This window comes from Bidens hawaiensis, unplaced genomic scaffold, assembly GCF_021521415.1.
Source record: "Bidens hawaiensis isolate Kalapana, Puna unplaced genomic scaffold, B.hawaiensis_p1.1 tig00004269_1, whole genome shotgun sequence".
NCBI classification, from domain to species: domain Eukaryota; kingdom Viridiplantae; phylum Streptophyta; class Magnoliopsida; order Asterales; family Asteraceae; genus Bidens; species Bidens hawaiensis.
The window spans coordinates 975,733-983,581 of NW_027491256.1; positions in this window are offsets into that span (position 1 = coordinate 975,733).

A 7,849-nucleotide genomic window follows, 5' to 3' on the forward strand; every position below is an offset into this window, starting at 1 on the left:
GGCTTCGGATATTTTGACTATTTCGCCGCTAGCAGTCTCGACGCTTAGAGTTTTATTTAGTTTTGTTAAAGGTTCGTTTAATAGACTACAAAAGCTATAATATATAAAACTTAAATTGGCACCCGAATTAAACAAAACTCTAGCATAGGTGTCGTTGACTAGAAACGTACCGGTGATGGTTTTTGACATGTCAGCAGCCTTTTTCGTGTCGAGTACGAAGAAGATGAGACCTCAAAGCTCAAATGCCATATAGAAACGTGTCGAGTACGAAGACTCTTGCGTTTCCCTTTTTTTTTACCACTTCCACCCGCACCACCAGTGCGGGTTTGTTCTTGGGACACTCAAAGCTCAAATGCCCCCATCTCCTTGCAATTGTAACAAGTCATTTTCCTCTTCCAGCAGTCGGTCGTTGCGTGGCCAGGTCTATGACATGAATCACATAATATTTTTGAAGAAGATGAAACGTGTCGGCATTGCCCTCGATGGCGCTTTCTACAGATCTTGCAAAACGGAGCGTTTGAGTTAAATCCAGTTCGGCTTTGATTTGCACCCTTTCCTTTGAAGTGGGCGCTTCCACCTGTTCCCCCTTGATTGTTGGTTGTTGACACCTTCTTGTCTTCCTCTTTGTTGCGGACAAGGCCGCCCATTAGATAACCAGCCAATTCCATCGCGGAGTCGGCTGTTTGAGGAAGATGAGACCTCACCATATCGCGGATTTCCCGCGGCAATCTCCATATATATCGAGTGACTTTGCTGGACTCAGGGTTAACCAGCTGGGGAACAAGGTGACAGTACTCATGGAACTTTGTATTGTACTCTCGGAGGTTTGTCCCTACGACCTTATGGTTTAGAAATTTCGTTTGGATTTGGTCGGTTTCGTGCATCGGACAAAGTATTGCCATCAACATTGCCTTGAATTCTTCCCATGAAAGATTGTACAGTAGTTGACGTCCTTTGCTTAATATCAGCGTGTTCCACCATTCCAACGCTTCACCTTTGAACATTTTCGCGAAGTATTGTATCATCTCTTGTCTTGAACACTTGCTTATAATAACAATCGATTCCATCTCCTCGAGCCATCTAACAGTCGTGATAGCTCCCTTATCTCCATGAAATTCTTTCGGCCCAAAATACTTGAAGTCTTTGAACGAGCAGCTACCAATGTTCAATTTCTTAAACTCTTGGCAAATTCCACCATCGGCATTTGACTCATGAACACTCTCCTCAACATGGGATGGTTTCGGACGGGATTTAACGGATTTACGAGAGAGTTCAATGGATTGAGAATGTTTTGAGTGTTTAGATTGTGATCAAGCTTCTGATTCAGCCCTAACGGCTTCTTTTATCATTCTTTGAATTTAATTTCATATATTTATCAGGAATTTGTTCGTCTTGTTCTATCTCGGGGTCTTTCCCCTTTTCTTTTCAATTATCTGCTTCTTTACGAGCTTTCTCAATATTATTACTTTGTTGAGACATTTTAACTTTTCAACTTTTCTTTTTGTCTGAAATTTTAACAAAATGACTTATATCAAACACATATGTTATTTTATTTATTCAACACATGTATATATCATATATGATATATACATAGATTATTACATCACATACACACACATATACATCCATACTTGATGTATATTTATTTTTATCCATACAGTGACATAACACACAACACAACAAGATTTACATTAACACACAAACTTCCTCTTCATCTCTCATCTTTAATCTTTCATAAACTTCTTCACCACCTTGATCAATTTGTTACATTTCCGAAGAAGCTTGTCTCCTATCTTCTTCTTCTTCTTCTTCTTCTTCTGCTTCTCATCCACAGCTATCTTTTTCCTCAAGTCGTCTGTTTCATGCAAGGCTCGGTCCAAGTGTTCTTCCTGCGATTGAGGGATCTCATTGGGGGTATCCGTATCTTGGCGGAGGGTCGCGGTAACCCATCATTACTACATCATAGTGGTTCTTCGGGTTCGGATATGGGGATGCGGTCACATCGGATGTGTAGTTGAAAAATGCCTCGGCAGCTTTGTTTTGTTGGCGGGTTTCGTCCGCTTGTTCTTCCTCCGTTGGGATCGTGCCTTGGTAGGGTGAACTTGTTGATGATTTGTTTCAGAGTTCTTCAAGATACTGCACATAAGGATCGACAGAGCCATAACTCAGGTTTTGGGGAGAGAGCGATTCTTCCACTGGTGTCGACACTTCATTTGGGTTCTCAGGGTATTCCTCTTCCGGGTCCTCTTCAGATTCTTCTTCCGGATTCTCTTCTTCCTCAGGTTCCTCTTCCTCCATTAGTTGAGCAGTCTCCTTCATTATCGAGAGCATGGGAAAACTTTCGTATGGCATCATGACTCTCATCTTGGGCTTACGGGATGGTCCTTCACCATTGTTGGGACGGGAGTCAACAGAGTCAAAGGCAGAGCTTCCAGTGTGCCATCTACGTTGGTCAGAATGGCATTGCATACAGTCAGATGAGGGAGATCTTGGTTCCTCCTTGATCGGTCGGTTTGAGATGAAAGCGTATGATGGGTGAGGATTTGGAGGTAGGTATGTTGGATCTACAGATGGGTAGTACGGTGGAATCTCTGATGGTTGATAAGTTGGGATCTCGGAAGGATGATATCTTGGGACTTCGGATGGGTGATACATGGGTATGCTTGGCGGGTGGTAGCTTGAGTGCCTTGGGGTTTCACTTCTTGGTATGGGTGGGCTATCGGGTAAGTTTATCGAACAATAATTGGTTCCCAGGAAATATATTGGTTTGGTGCGGTAAATATATTGGACTTGGTTGAAGAATGCTTCATAGTAGTCCTCACTCATGTTATCTTTTGGCAGATGTTCAACAATTCTAGCCTCCTTTGCTTTTCGTACATAGTTATCCATCATCTTCTTGAAAGACATCTAAATAGTTGGGTGGTTTAGAGTGAAGAAGGAAAGAAAAGGTTTATCAGCCTATCTTATCCCCATTTCAAATAAAACAAGTAATGAAAATATTTTCCTATACTTGGATTGAAGCATAGGTATTATCTTATAATACGTAATTCGCTAAGATCAATGGCTCTGATAACAGCACTTGTCACACCCCAAACCACGGCCTATGCGTGTGAATCATATGTTGGTACCACATTTATAAATAAATCAGAGTTACGGTTTAATATCGGAAGTCACGAAAACATGTGAATTTAAATATAATATTTACATATACAAAAGACGGGATTTAAAAGTTCTCGTTTAATGTTTCAAAGATTACTTGTTTTTATTTTACAAAACCACCATTCATTTTATAATAAGTTAAACAAAAAGATCCGAGCAATCGGTTATCTTGAACACTTCGTTACTCCAAGCAGGAACACCTGCAAAATGTTAAGAAAATACGTCAGCAATGAATGCTGATGAATATGCTGACGCTAAAAATATTTTCTTTACTTAATCACCCCTCGAGACTACGTAGGTCTTAGCCCATCGTGGCTTAGGAATAATCAAGTTAAAACAACACAATTCATAAACTCAAGTCTCTACACTCGGATCCCCCAGCAAACACCGCAACGTTCGACTAGTTGAGTGCATATACGTATACACAAGGTCATACTCCCCGCAGGCAGCGTAATTGTGACCAGGTGTGATGTGCCCATCACATATGTAAGGATCCAGACAAACGTACACGATAGCCTGAGGCCAGTGTTTATACCCTTGTTTATAAATGTTTTAGAGACACTTAGTCTCATTTAAACCTTTTTCAGTTAACACGTTAACTCGTTTGAAAACAAGTTTGTAAAGTTGAGACGTATTCACCTTTTTCGATTTGGATGGCTTCAAACACCGTCCAAGGGTCTTTCCCGTTTCTATCTCGCACCTATAGTACGAGTATAACCTTTTGTTAGTCGGATATACAACCTTTAGTCTTTTATAATTTTACCTCGATGAACCTTTAGTTCAAAATCTCTTTTACTTTAAAACCTTTAGTTAAAAAGTAATATTATAAACCTTTAGTTTATTTTATAAAAACCCTACGTTTCTTATTCTCTAAGAAACGTATTCTTTTCTTTTCTTTATTATTTAAGAATAGTTATTTATTACTTAAATAATATTTATAACAAAGAATCATACATATATATATTCACACATATATATAAATATTCTTAATTTCTTTCTTTACTTTTCTTTGTTATATTTTCTTTTATTTTATCGAGATATCGAGTATAACCTAGACTTAGGGTTTTAAGCCTTTTGTAATATTTTATTATTATTTTATTCGGGAATTATGACTACCTTCGCTTGGATTACACAAACCCTGAATACTCCAGCAGCACCTCAACACCGTTTCACCTTCTTTATCTTCTTGCTCAACTCTTTTTCCCGTCACCCTTCCCTTGGCACGTAAATCGATGAACACCAATACTTCACCACTCGTCGGCACGCTTTACGAGGCTAATCGTCATGATGTCGGGAAATGGAAAACTCCTTCTTGATTGATACGTCGATCGAAAGTGGCACAAAACTCGAGGAAACGTTGGCACGAAAAAAGAGGTAATGATCAAGGGTTGGCACGAACTTCGAGGTGGATCGAGGGTATGATTGTAGGATCTTAGAGAGATGTTTTAGAGTGAGAGAGAGGAGCTGATTTGGTGTGCAAAAGTGAGATCCCGACCTTGCTATTTTTAGACAAAACCAGGCAGGGCATTGCGATACGCGATGGCCTTAAGCTAGCCCGTCTCGTATTGTGACGTAGCCTTGTTGAGTCACTACGTAGGTCTGCCACGTGTCGCCACGTGGCAGGCGTTGTGCCACGTCTTGACACGTGGCGGACGGTGTGCCATGTGTGGCCACGTGTGTAACATCCTAAATATTATAATGTTAAATAAAGAAATTTACGTTTAGTGATTTCGCGTTATTAATTAATTAATATCGAGTAAAGAACGGATCATGGACTTAGATTAATTATGGTGGATTAAGTGGTAATGGGCTTTAGGTCCATGGGCTTCAAGAGGTATAAATACCCTCTTAAACCAACCTAAAACCCTAAACCCTCATTTATATCCATCCTAACCTCTACACACTCAAAAACACACACACACACTTCCTTATTACTATTTACGGCCGAGAGAGAGGAAGAGGGTGAAACGACCAACGAACATCGAATACCAATAGATCTCTCATATACGAGCTAGATACAAGATAACCAAGCAAAACGCGACCAACCGAACGTATAAAAGGTATGTTTTGATCCTAAAGTTTACGTTTTTATAAACGTTTAGCCTTGAAACTTAGAACGAGAATAGATCGGGGGTAAACGAAATGTATAGTTGTAAAATTGATGCTAAAACGAAACTAGTGAACCCTTAAACCTGTGCGAATCGATTAAATGGAAAGATATAGTCTTGAACGTTTAAAGGTCCAAACTTTATGCGCTTTTGGGTCAAGTTTTATCCGAAAATAAACATGAGAACGTTTACGGGTTTGGTCACTATCATCTCCAAGGTTTCACGACGAAACGGATATGAGTAAGGGGTTTTAGAACGAACAGGACCTGCTGCTGAGCAACTTCGCCTACAAGCCAACTTCGCCTACAAGCCAAGTTCACTGCAAGCCAAGTTCGCCAGCAGGAAACTTTGCCTGCAATGTAAGTTCGCCTAAGGTTTAACTTCGCCAAATTATTCGCCACTGGTCAAGTTCGCTGATGCCAATTTCGCCTAATGATAACTTCGCCAAGTTAACTTCGCTGAATGATAAATTCGCTTAATATTAAGTTCGCCAAAAGTTAAGTTCGCTGGGAAATAAATTAAAATCCAAGTGAAAAATGTGTTAAGACAGTTAATGTCAATGCTACGGACGAGACGAAAGAAATGAAAGATATTCCTATTGTGCGCGACTACCCAGAAGTATTCCCTGAGGATCTTCCGTGGTTGCCACCAGAGCGAGAGATAGAATTTCAGATAGATTTAGTACCAGGAGCTCAACCTGTCGCGAAAGCGCCTTACCGTCTAGCACCGTCCGAGATGAAAGAATTGATGTCCCAACTGCAAGAACTCCTCGACAAGGGTTTTATCAGACCGAGTGTTTCTCCGTGGGGCGCACCGGTTTTGTTTGTGAAGAAAAAGGATGGGAGTATGAGAATGTGCATAGACTATCGCGAGTTAAATAAGCTTACGGTAAAGAATAGATATCCTTTACCAAGGATTGATGATCTGTTTGACCAACTGCAAGGTTCAAGTTGGTTCTCACAAATAGATCTCAGATCAGGTTATCACCAGCTAAAGGTGAAAGAGGCAGACATCCCTAAAACAGCGTTTCTAACGCAGTATGGACACTACGAGTTCCTCGTAATGTCATTCGGTCTAAAGAATGCTCCTGTAGCATTTATGGACATGATGAATAGGGTGTGTCGGCCGATGTTGGATAAGTCAGTTATCGTCTTCATCGATGACATACTGATTTATTCAAAGAACAAGACTGATTATGCTGAGAATTTGAGAGAGGTATTGGAAGTTCTGAAGAAAGAGAAGTTGTACGCTAAGTTTTCGAAATGCGCGTTCTGGTTGCGAGAAGTGCAATTTCTAGGTCACGTGATCAATCCTGAAGGGATTACCGTGGACCCAGCTAAGATTGAAGCGATAACAAATTGGAAGACTCCACAGAATCTGACTGATATACGAAGCTTCCTAGGGTTAGCTGGCTACTATAGGAGATTCATCGAAGGTTCCTCCAAGATAGCCTCACCATTGACCGGTATGACCCGAAAGTCGGTAGTATTCAGTTGGGGTAAGTTTCAGGAAGAAACTTTTGAGGAGTTGAAGAAAAGACTCACACAAGCTCCAATCCTTACTATACCCGATGGTGATGAGGATTTGGTTGTTTGTGCAGATGCCTCGCATCAAGGGTTAGGTTGCGTGTTGATGCAACGAGGAAAGGTGATAGCTTACGCGTCTAGACAGTTGAAATTCCATGAGAGTACTTATCCGACGCATGATTTAGAGTTAGCAGCTGTTGTGCATGCTCTTAAGATATGGAGGCATTATCTGTACGGTACTAAGTGTACTATCTATACAGATCATAAGAGTTTAAAGTACTTCTTCGAGCAGAAAGAATTGAACATGAGGCAGAGAAGATGGTTGGAGTTGATTAAGGATTATGACTGCGACATTAAGTGCTATCCCGGTAAAGCTAATGTGGTCGCTGACGCGTTAAGTCGTAAGAATAAAGAAGTCCTTGCAACAGTAAAGTCATACCAGTTGATCATGAACCCAAGTCTTTTTGAAGAAATCATCAAGGTGCAGTCAGAGGTGTTAGTAGATGAAGGGTTAGTAAAGAAAGAAAGGATTTATGGCCAGCAAGATGAGTTGATGGAAAACACTCACGGAGTTAAGACTAGGTTCGACCGTATGTGGATCCCATGCCATGGTGATCTTAGAAGTCGAATCTTAGATGAGGCTCATAAGTCAAGATATTCGATTCATCCAAGAGCTACAAAGATGTATCAAGATTTGAAAAGAGACTACTGGTGGCCTGGAATGAAGAATGATGTAGTGGATTATGTTAGTAAGTGCTTAACTTGCTTACAAGTCAAAGCCGAACATCAGAAGCCTTATGGGAAGATGCAACCGCTAGAGATATCTGAGTGGAAATGGGAACACATCACCATGGATTTCATAACTAAGCTACCTCATACAGCTAAGCAACATGATACCATCTGGGTGATTGTGGACCGTTTGACCAAGAGTGCTCACTTTCTGCCCATACAAGAGGCCATCTCGTCAGAAACGTTAGCAGGCATGTTCATTAAAGAAGTTGTAACCAAGCATGGAGTACCGTTATCGATCGTGTCTGATAGAGACACACGGTTTAC